The sequence below is a fragment of the Coturnix japonica genome, chromosome 7 (assembly GCF_001577835.2).
Source record: "Coturnix japonica isolate 7356 chromosome 7, Coturnix japonica 2.1, whole genome shotgun sequence".
NCBI lineage: Eukaryota > Metazoa > Chordata > Aves > Galliformes > Phasianidae > Coturnix > Coturnix japonica.
Window position 1 is genome coordinate 6,714,987 of NC_029522.1, and position 11,336 is coordinate 6,726,322.

The 11,336-nt window shown below is 43.7% G+C and overlaps 1 long non-coding RNA gene across 1 annotated transcript in view; it reads left to right on the plus strand.

Moving 5' to 3' along the window:
- LOC107316442 overlaps window positions 1-11,336 on the plus strand; it is a 17,011-nt gene that overhangs the window by 2,118 nt on the left and 3,557 nt on the right. Inside the window, exon 3 of the long non-coding RNA XR_001556349.2 lies at window positions 5,488-5,636. This is a non-coding gene — a long non-coding RNA (uncharacterized LOC107316442). The remainder of the gene's footprint in view (window positions 1-5,487; window positions 5,637-11,336) is intronic.

The window sequence follows — 11,336 nt, forward strand, 5'->3', positions numbered from 1 at the left end:
AATAAGTAAGGAGATTATCCAGGACAAACACTTGGATCTTTTGGGTCTCTCTTACTAAGGATAATGTAATGTTCTTCGCAAGTTATGTTAGCACCAAGATAATGGGGAGCTGGGCAAATGAGAGTAATGTACGTGGCTCTCAGCACTTGGGAGCTGGATGGATCCCAAAGGCTGGGGTGATATCCCCACGTTGTAAGTATTATCCAGTTCTCCGTTGAAAAAGCTCTTTGGGTTAGCATCAGATCAACACACACGTACAGGCAAACCTTGCAGTAGGTGGAAGGGTGGCTTTCATGAGGCCGTCAGGAGCGTCCCCTTGCTGAGCTCTGCCAGCAGCAGATCTAAGCAGGCCTGAGTGGTGAGCTTTGCATTCATTACCCACCCAAACAAAATCTGGAATTATATGCATACTGTAGCCAAAGCAATCGAGTATAACTAAGCCAATAGGAAGACAGAGCTCATCCTATTTTTCACTTAATTGTATTTCAACTTGAACTGGAAATACTATTTGTTTTAAACAGTGGATATCAGTTCTTATTCAGGGGTCTTGAAACTGTGTGTTTTATTCTTGTACTTTGGAGATCGAGGGCACTGACATCTCAGCCCTGTCCAGGGCAACCCCCTCCCTCTCTGCTGAGGTGAAATAGGCCAGAAAACAGAATCTACTTGAGGCAGATCTGATGTAGGTTTGTCAGCACCCTCAGCTGCACAGGGCTGCTTCCTTCTCATTATTAGACATCTACTTCCAGATGCAAGACAAACCTCTTCTGCCCCTTGCAAGCACCTCAAAGAAGTCGTTTCCTTTCTCTCGGTAATAGTCTTGTGAGGATTTCTATATGCCCTCCTCTTTTCAGATTGCATTTTCCACCATCTTCTCCTGGACAGTTTTCAGGATGAGCGCTTGTGCCTATGTTCTTCCATGACCCGTGCCTTCTGCTGCCTTGAATTCATTGCAGTACCAATCCATGACTGCTTTGCTTCTTACTGATGGTATTGAAGCTCTAATAATCCTACTGTATTTTTTTTCTGCCTGCTGTCAAAGACAAATTATTTGAATTGTGCCCTGTTATAAGTGCCAACCTACCTCTTTCACAAAAGATGGAGTCAGCAAGAGAGGTTTTAGTGAAGCAGAATTGTTCCTGTTACCTCGGGCATTTCTGCTTTGGGTAGAGAGTATAATTAGTTTTGTGGTTATCCCTAAAGGTGTAATATTTCTGCATCATTTTGCATATTAGTGACCTCTAAACTCACGAGAGCCTGTAGCTCACGGTGGCAGCTGGCAGAGGGTTTGGGTCCTGGTCTGTGACAGACTGCAGTGGAAAGCCCACCCTGCAGCCTTTGATGCCTTCCGATCATTCCCTGCACCTCAGATTTAATTTGATGTAACTATAGCTCACTGGCAAACGACAGCTCATAGTTAGACAATTTTCAAAGTCTAACTGCACTGGAGTTTTCTCAGTACCTCAGAATTTCTTAATTGTATTAGCCATGGTGAGGATAATTGCTGCTTTCACATCCTTGAAACTTCTTATACAAAAGAGGCTTATGCAAGAATATGTTCTTTCTCTCCAATAAGTGATCTCTCTGTTATTAAGGACTGTGCATAGCAGGACTGCTGGGAAGCATTCCACCGAACCATTATGAACAAAACCCGAAACCTGCAGATACAGGACTAAATTACAGTCTGGGACAATCAGCACGCACTTCTTTTTCCTGGTGGTTGCTCTTTCAGATGAACAAACCTCAAATCCGTGGATAACCTGGTATTTCTCATATTGAGAATCTTATTTGCAGGAGAAATCTCCTGTTTGTAGTTTGCTGGTGCTCTGGCATTGCTCCTGGTCTCAGACACCAACGTAGCTGTTGAGCAGGGGCTTTTCTTCCTTTGGAATTGCATCATGATCTTGAGCGGTATGTGAGGCTTCTAGACATCAGGGTATCATAGCTGTGTGCTCGAGGACTGAAGTCACTCCAGCAGCAAGAATCAGGCATCATGTTCTTCCTTAAGATCTAGCAAATAAACAGGAACATGTGCATGTGCAATCAGATGCTATGTATCCCTTTGAGACTGCAACTATCACAAAAAAATAAAATAAAATAGCCTAAACAAAGTGTCTTCTAACAGCAGCCCAATAGACTGAGTGTGGGAGGGAGGCATGCAGTGAGTCAAACAATCCAGCAAGCGAGTTCTATACAAGTTGCTGATAAGGTAGACACATTTCACGGCCCATTCTGAGGAAAATATTACATTTCATGGTGCTTCACAGAGGAAGAGAAATCTATTAAAATCATGGAAAGTTATGCATACAAGGCATACATGGGTGTTTAAAATGATCCATATTTTTGAACACAGGATAACAAGTGAAATGAACATCTCTTAGGGATAACAGCGAGTGTCACAGGAGTTTTGCATGGGGTCCTTGGTAGGAAGTAATATTATTATTGTTACAGCACTGAGTTCTTTTGCATTGTGTTAAATAATACTCAAAAATAGTCTACTTCTCTCAGTTGCTAGACAAACTTGGCAGGTAAATATGGAGAATGGAGAACCTGATGGCAAGTATTTGAGCGCTGCAAGAGTATCAGACCTTATGATCATCTGTTTCCCTTCTTCAGAACTTTGAGTTAGGATGGGCTATTCTATCGTTCTGAGACATCGGAGCGGTAATTTAGGAGGTTTTCCAGTTGCCATGGCCAGGTGAAGTACAGTTGCTGCTCTGAAAGTACTGCCTCCTATTTTATTGTATTGGCCCATGAAGTCAGGGATGGATGTTGGTGATGTGGCCACAGAGGCTGAACCTTCCCACCAATGTTTTGCTACATTTTTGTTGGTATGTGACAGACGGCAGCTTGTCCTGCACATCAAAACACTTCCAAGTGCAGCCAGGAGCTGTTGCTTTCCTGTGACACAGTAAGAAACCAATAATGGGCAATGGAAACTTAATGCCAACTTATTTGCTGATCTTCAATGANTGATAAGGTAGACACATTTCACGGCCCATTCTGAGGAAAATATTACATTTCATGGTGCTTCACAGAGGAAGAGAAATCTATTAAAATCATGGAAAATTACGCATACAAGGTATACATGGTGTTTAAAATGATCCATATTTTTGAATGCAGGATAACAAGTGAAATGAACATCTCTTAGGGATAACAGCGAGTGTCACAGGGGTTTTGCACGGGGTCCTTGGTAGGAAGTAATCTTATTATTGTTACAGCACTGAGTTCTTTTGCATCATGTTAAATAATACTCAAAAATAGTCTACTTCTCTCAGTTGCTAGACAAACTTGGTGGGTAAATATGGAGAATGGAGAACCTGATGGCAAGTATTTGAGCGCTGCAATAGTATCAGACCTTGTGATCATCTGTTTCCTTCTTTCAGAACTTTGAGTTAAGATGGGCTATTCTATCACTCTGAGACATTGGAGCAGTAATTTAGGATGTTTTCCAGTTGCCATGGCCAGGTGTAGTACAGTTGCTGCTCTGAAAGTACTGCCTACTATTTTATTGTATTGGCCCATGAAGTCAGGGATGGATGTTGGTGATGTGGCCACAGAGGTTGAACCTTCCCACCAATGTTTTGCTACATTTTTGTTGGTATGTGACAGACGGCAGCTTGTCCTGCACATCAAAACACTTCCAAGTGCAGCCAGGAGCTGTTGCTTTCCTGTGACACAGTAAGAAACCAATAATGGGCAATGGAAACTTAATGCCAACTTATTTGCTGATCTTCAATGACAACCATTCCTTCTTCATGGCAGTTAAGTACTGGGAATCAGGTGTTCTGATTTTTCTGGTTGATTCTGGTTGAGCACAAAGAGGTGAGTCATGCAAGCCTATATTCTCATAGGGTGGAAAAAGCGATGTGGAAGGACAAAGAAAAGCTTTCTAACAAGAAGTGGAGCTTTCTGGGGTGGTGGCAGGGTGTTGGTAGAAGGTGGCTCTTTCCCAGTGTGTTGCAGCGCTGTATGAGCTCTTTAAATGGCCATGGTAAGAGAATAAACACAGTGAGGGACCCAAGTCCATGCACAAGCACATACATGTCTGTCTCACGAGGCAATGAAAGAATATAAGCATGCAAGGCTTGGTGTGATGTAGCAAAATACTGGTGTCTGTCTTTTGGTATGGGAGCTGTTGTTATCAGTGTTTAATAGGTACTCCTATTGGGAACTGCTTTTGGTCTCGCATCTTTCTGATGTTTGTTTTCATTTAATGTTTTTTAAATGGTTTGTATAAAATGACAGAGATAACTGTGGAAGAAACGGCAAGCTTCCTTTTGAAATGCTTGCTCCTATTTTCTGACTAAGTGTAAAGAGATTTGTAGCACAGTTTGAGGCCCAGGAGCAAAGTCCGAGCTCTGAACAGTGGTCATATTTGCTGACATCAGCTGACTCATAGCAGTTAATGAGGTTTATGGTAGACCCCTTTCAGGCTGCGTGGTTCTGGCAAACAGAATGGGTGGGTTAATTTTCTTGTGACTGACACCCCTAAATTTTCTCTGGCACTTCCCTGGAGGCCTTGCACAAGTGTATTGGGCCAGTTACCGGCTGGAGAGGCACTTGTGGCTCCAAGCTGGGGCAGCTGATTGCAGCTTATGTGGTTTCAATGGCTTGCACCTTTAGCAAGAGCAGACAGCCTGATGGGGATCTGGCATCCCCAGCAGCTCCAAAGGCACAGCTGTGAAACAGATGACATCTCCTCAGCTCCTACAAGGCTGCTCTTTTATCATGGGAATTTGGGTTTCTCTTCTGTTTCTAGTCGGTCTGAAGGGCTGATGGGAAATGGCATGTTCTGGTGCTGCTGTTTGAGGGGATGGGCCTGTGTCTACCACTAGGGATACTTCCTGGTTGGCATCTAAGGGGGCTGGGAACACACAGATGAGAGCCCGTTTGTAATGCTGTGATTTGCGATGCCTTGCAGTGCTTTCTGGAAGTGTTTAGATAACATAATAGGCCCCTTATGGCATCTGAGGAGACAAGGTTTGACATTCCTTAGACAGTGTTTTGATGAGGAAAGTGTTTGTATTTAATTAAGACTTCTACAGTAATGGGTATGAGGCTGTACAAAGCTGAGCAGGGATGAGAACAATATTGCCCGAGTCCGGTAATGCAGAAAGAAATTATGAGTTTAACGGGGTGTGAAATCATCCATTTTGTTTTCTTCAAAATGAACTGTAGTTCACTATATAGCCTGCGATGGCTGACAAAACTACATCGGGGGTTGACCATGCAAGAAACCAGAAAACATTTCCCTGCAAGAATCTGAGGAGTAGCTCCATGAGTTGATAGTTGATAGCAGATGGGTGACATGCATTCAGATGAGGCATTCACAGCGTAATTCAGCTCATACGTGAGTAAGTGATAGGTATTCAGATTGAATTTAACAGGAAAAGGGGGGGAAAATCTTGCTTTGGTGAACTGGTAATTTAACTTGGTTCTGCTTTGGAATATGCATCCCCAGAGTTTACATGTTTCCATTACCAGCCCCGGGGAACTGAAACTCTCCAAGAGCTGATGCAAATGAGACAGTTCTCTTCAGGCTGCTTCTCTTCTGTTGGAGACTTTGTGAGAGATCCCTTGTCAGGATCCCAAATAACTTGAAACAAGTGAAGGCATTGGAATCACTACAGCAGGTAAGTGCAGACAAGTCAGATGACCATTTGAATACCAGCCCTTTTGAGCTGTTTTCGGAACACTGGTTTTTAGTTCAGCCTTACACGTTGTCCCATTCTCACCCCATTTTAAGCCCTCATCAGCCTCTCCTGACTCAGGCATAGAGGAAACTGTTGTCTTGCCTGTGGTCTCAGTAGGATTTCTTCAGCAGAAATATATAATGACATGAGAATGTATTGCTTTACTATTGTGTGGAAGAAAAACTGGTTTCTCATCCAGTGTTGGTTAGTTATGGCTGTGTGGTAAGTGGCCCTTTTCTGAAGAAGTGAAATGGAGACACAGTTGAACGTGATAAAAAGAGGGAGAGCATTTTGAGTTAAAATATAAACATAAAACACTGTCAAAAGTGCAGAAATTACAGCTGCTAATGGTCATGTAGAAAATGATTGGAACCTGTTGCTCAACCAGCCCACTGAGTATTACAGTAATTGTTATCTATCTGAAATCAATGACAAAATCATCACTGATTTCCCAGGGACTGCAAATGAACATAAACACTTTGTTTGCCACAGGTTTGATCTAAATCTTAAGCATCTCTCAAAAAGGAGGAAATTTGAATCCTGGGGATGATCTCTGTATGTTTTTGTATCAGAACATTGCACAGAGCAATGCTGATTTCTACCTTCTGCTCTATACAGAGATCTTGAGAGCCTGTGCTTCTTCCATGCTTTGGTGGTCTCCAGACTGGGAGATGTTTCTATGAACCATGTCTTTATGCAGTGGTGGGATGGCTGAGGGCTCTCAATCAGTTTGACTCTCATCTCGAGCTTAGCCTGCCTATAAGGAAAAGCTTCATGGTCAAGCAAAAGCAATTCTTGCAGTGTTAGTTCCTGCATATGCCTGCCCAGAAACTAAAGGCTGCACAGCTGATGGCTCATTCGTAAGCGTTTTAGAGGGCTTGACGTGGCTTTGTTTTAAAAAAAATCTGATGTGCCCGTCAAAGCTTCCTTTCCATCTGTACTTTGGTTTCGGGTTCGTTTTTTCATTGTCAGTGGAGTTGTGGCCCAGCAGACAATCCTTAGAAAGCGTGCTGATCAGGTGTTCCCTAATGCCTAGCTGCTAACAATAAACTCCCTGCTGGATTAGTTGAAGTCCCTGACAAGCATTAGGTCTCGCTGCCCTTTTTTTCTCTGGGTTTGTGAGCTGACTGGACTTTTTAAGGAAGAGAATGGATTTCACCGAAAGGCAAAATGATATATTTGTTCCTGTGATATAATAGCTGATTTATGGTGGATCGTTTGATTTTATTGCATTCCAGAGCAACAAACAGTCAAAATGTCGTATTTGGTATTTTCGTTCCTTCAACAGCTGAGCCACTGGGGGACCCTTTGAGCTGTTGTTAAAGCCATAGAGCAGAAAGCCATCTGGGTGCGCCAATCCGGCGGCCCCTTGCAGTGAGGAGCGGAGGTCGGGCTCCCGCTTACCATTACTGACGTGCTTCTGGGGGTGCTTCCTCTATGGAGAGGACTTCTATTCTGGTGCCAAAGAGCTTCTTAAATCAAAAGCTATCCTAAGGAGCGCTCTGCTGAGTGTCAGTGATTGGATTGCACATCCTCCCAAGCGACGTCAGGGATAGAAGTAGGCACAGTGATTGGATTGGCTGGGACAATCGTTCAGTTCTGGGGCCACTCGGTTCAAGGCCTGGACTCGTGAAGGCTGGGAAGAACGCTAATTGAGGTTCAGTGTTTGAGAAAGGAATGGATTTTTCATATAAGATGGGGCACTGATAGTGGGAACTTTTGTATTTTCATGGAAGTTAGAGCAAGGAAAAATTAGATTTATAATTTTTAATTGCTTTTGCCAGGCTTTGCTTCTAAAAGTAAAAGCTTATAAAGTATTGTAGCACTGATTCTTAGTCGTATCATTATCATCTGCCTCTGAAGTGCGAAGGTCCTTGTTATGTTCTTCTGGACGGTGGCTTATCCTTAGATTTCAGGTTTTTCAAATCACGAGTTTATCCCCAATCTTTTCTCAGTAAAGGTTTCTTCAGATTTTCTGTTACTTTGCTTGGAAAAGTGCCGTCCACCTGTTGCAACTTTGTTTTGTTGTGAAGTAGTGACATAACAAAATATAGCTCTTGCATTCTTTCTTTGTCAGCAAAGGCACTCCCTTCGGCATTTCCCCTGAGGCCCATGTGCTGCCATTGAGTACTGGTGCCACGTACTTGACATTGCGTATGGAACCTAATGCACCAGCGTGGCAATTTGCTCCAAAATTTACTTCAGAGGTCTTAAGAGAAATTTTGAATTCAGGAGGATGTAACCTCAACTAGAATGAGGCAGCCATGTGTTCAGGATGACCTTGGTGGCAGGTGTGCTGGTGTATTGGTTAATACTGTGGGGCGTCTTTACCTTTGAGTGAATGGTGTGAGTTTGGTAATGCTGGAATATTTTTCTCTGTGTTGAGATAGGAGCAAAAAGGCTTATAAATGGGCTGTCTTCCTCTCCTCCTGTCCCCAGTTTGGAACTGGAATGCTCAGGCAGGTCTTGCATGCACAAGGAGAAGATATTGGGCCATATTTTAAACCAAATAATGCAGTGCTGATTTGGTAGTGAGATAAAGATGGGCTGCAATATATTTGGCCCAAAATGTTGATGAGTTGACTTTTTTTTCCCAGCAATCTTTTTGTTTTTCTTTTGAACCTTCTATTATTATCTGACTTCGAAAGCAGTTTAGGACCTTCACAAAATTCCTTCAGGCAAAATGGTGGAACTTGATTTTTGTACTGGAAATATACATCCACTTTGTTTATCCAACTTAAAGCTCTGTCATGATGCCCATTCCCTTTTTGTTAGTGCTTTGTTACTTACATTACAAGTTGTTGGGTAGATCTGTTAAGCAGCTCTTAGTAGAGTTATGCAGTTGTTTAAATCCAGCTGGTGCTGGCAGGTACTCCCTGAGGTGGAAGTGAGACACCTCTGCTGTCATGGCTTTTTTTTTGGGGGGGGGAGAGGGGGACTGTGTTTCTTTTATCTGAACTATTGTTTCCATGGAAAAGAAAGTGCAGGGGGAGGAGGATCACTTTATTTTGGAAACCTTCTGTCCCCTTGAGGGAAGAGGAGTTGGCTGTGGTTTCAGTGCTGCCTTGGTACTAGAAGAGAGTTACCTTCTTGTGCATTGGTTTATTTATGGGAAAGTCTTTCACTGTGAGTGTAAGTGCAGGTAAAACACTGACATCTAGTGTCTAAAACCCTGCATCTAAACACACACCCAGACTAGTCCTGTTCCTTCTGTGATAGACAGAGTTGACTATCCAGTAACGTTATGGACTGCATGTAGTATTATGTATTTTCTCTGTATGAGCAACAGGGAGCTATTATTTTGTACAAGTAGCTAGAGGGTGGCTGGCAACGCAATGTGAAGGTCTCTGATGGAAGCTGCTCATACAGAGCAGTATGTGAGAGTGATCATACGGCAAGAAAATCCAACCTACATGTTGTCTATTGCTCTGCTAAAGACATTTCCTTTCAAATTCCTTGTGTTAAAATACAGGCTATAATGAGTGTTTTTTGATGAGTCTGAGTGCTGTCCTGACTGAGCCAGATGCAGAGGAGCTGCAGGGTCAGGTTGTACATCAAATCTGCTGAGGTTAATCAAAGCAGTTAAGCAGAGAATGGCTATAGCTGGAAAATTACCACTGAGAGATGGAAAACCGTCCCCTGGTGTAGAGAGCAACCTCTGCCTTTCATCTCTTGTCATAAAGAGAGTGGCACTGAGGAGATGCGCTCTTGGATTTGATAAATAAATCCAGACTGAAGCATTGCATCAGCTTAAATCCTGGAACTGGTTGGAGTCAACTCCAGCTGGAAATCCCTGGTGCCCAATAAGGATGAACGTGCTCTGTGTCTGTAGCCTTGATCCTACACACCTCAGCATGGGTCTTGAAGCTGCTCTGGTCTCACTGAACAGCTCACAGGGCTGTCCTGCCCGTGGCTGAAGGCAGCATCTAAGAGCAAAGCCTTGTCTCTTTCCCTGTTCAAATGAAAAAAAGAGAACAAACAGTTCTGTGGTGCCTCTTATGCTTTTGACTTGGCCCAAGGAGCTGGGAAATAAGTCCTTTTGGTGGTCCATAACAGGAGGCCATCAGGCCCTGGTTTGCCAGCTGTCTGTCCCCAGGGAGGTGGATGTGTTAATTGATGTTTATTATTCCTAGGTGTAAAGACTAGCACATTCTGAAGTGTCTTGCTGGATGGTCTGTATTAGATAAGCAGGGTTTATGGTTATGGTCTGAGAACAGCTTACTGGAAGTGGAATTTTTTACTGCAGTGGAACAGAACAGAAATGGAACAATATTTATTTCTCTTAGAGATTTCACATAGAACCAGAAGGTGCCACTGAGCTGCTCTTAATTTCTGAGCCATTCAGAGCAAGCCATGTGTGCCATGGCCTCGTGCAGCAGGACTCCAAGCTGAGGACCTGCAGCCAGCCTCCATCAGCACTTCCCACCGTGCTACACCAAGCTCCATGTAGGAGGCAGCTGTCTCTTCTGCTCTGCCTTACTCCTCTGGGAGAGCTGTTGCCTAGACAGGTGTTTCCAAGTTGAAGTTTAACATGTCTTTGGCCATGTATGCCTATCTGCTGTTATGCCATTGTTGATCTTCAGTTTCTGAAGGACGCAGAGTGAGAAGCTGAGCTAAATATCAGCTGGTAGACCCAGCTCCTTACAGAGACTTGATCTCTTCTTAGCCCTAAATACCCTAGACAGTTTAGGACTGCAGTTCTCTTTTCTCTCTCCCCCTATTTGCTGAGGTGTCAATCTGTGCTAGTTTGTGTATTCAGGAACTTTGCAATACCCCTTATGGAGTCTCATGGGGCCTTTCAGTTTGTTCCCATCTCCACCAAAAGGGGTTCCTGATGTCTCCAGAGCTGCTTCTGCCTTTCCCATAGCAGGCTGAAGCTGGCAGTCCAGAGGCAGCTCAGGGGTTTTCCTCTAGCAGTCATTGCCAGCTGTTGGGATCCTGCTAGCAGCAGGGGGCTACTCCTTGCAAAAATGGTACCCAGTACTTCATACCTTTCCTATTACATGGCTGCTTTCCTTCTCTTTCTGCTAATCCAAATCAGTGGTCCAGCAAATCCTTCCAAAAGGTGTCTCCAGCAATGCCAAGGACCAAAGACTTTGGGAATGAGCAGAACTTCTCCTCTCAGCAGGATCTTAAACTACATTTGTGGCCCTGGATTTGAGAATTTCTTCCACTACATACAGAGAAGCCTTTGTGTAGTCTGCTGAAAGTGTTTTTCTTGCTGAGAACCATTAGAATGCCGTTCTTTTGTGCTTCCTTTGTCTCTCTCTCTAGTTTCCTCTGCTTCTTTTCTTACAACAAGAAAGTCCTGTTAGACAACTTTATATAGTAGAGTGTTCACAGGAGGGGTCTCGGGTCCTCTCTTTAAGGTGGGTACAGGTTTGCCCATCTGTGAAGGACAGTTCTTCCTCCCCACACACTTCCCCCTGCAGTTCCCACTTCAACTCATCTGAGGCTCAAGCACCGTGAGCCATTCACCGGGGAAAGGATGCAGAAGCTTTCCCAGGCAGGCATCTGTGCTCCAGGAAGGTATTCACTCGTGCATTATTTCTATGTGAAAATCCGGTATTTCCAGGTATGATGAATAAAGCAAAACTCCTTTTGTGCCCCCAAAAAAGGCTGGATCTGGCTGGTCCAAGG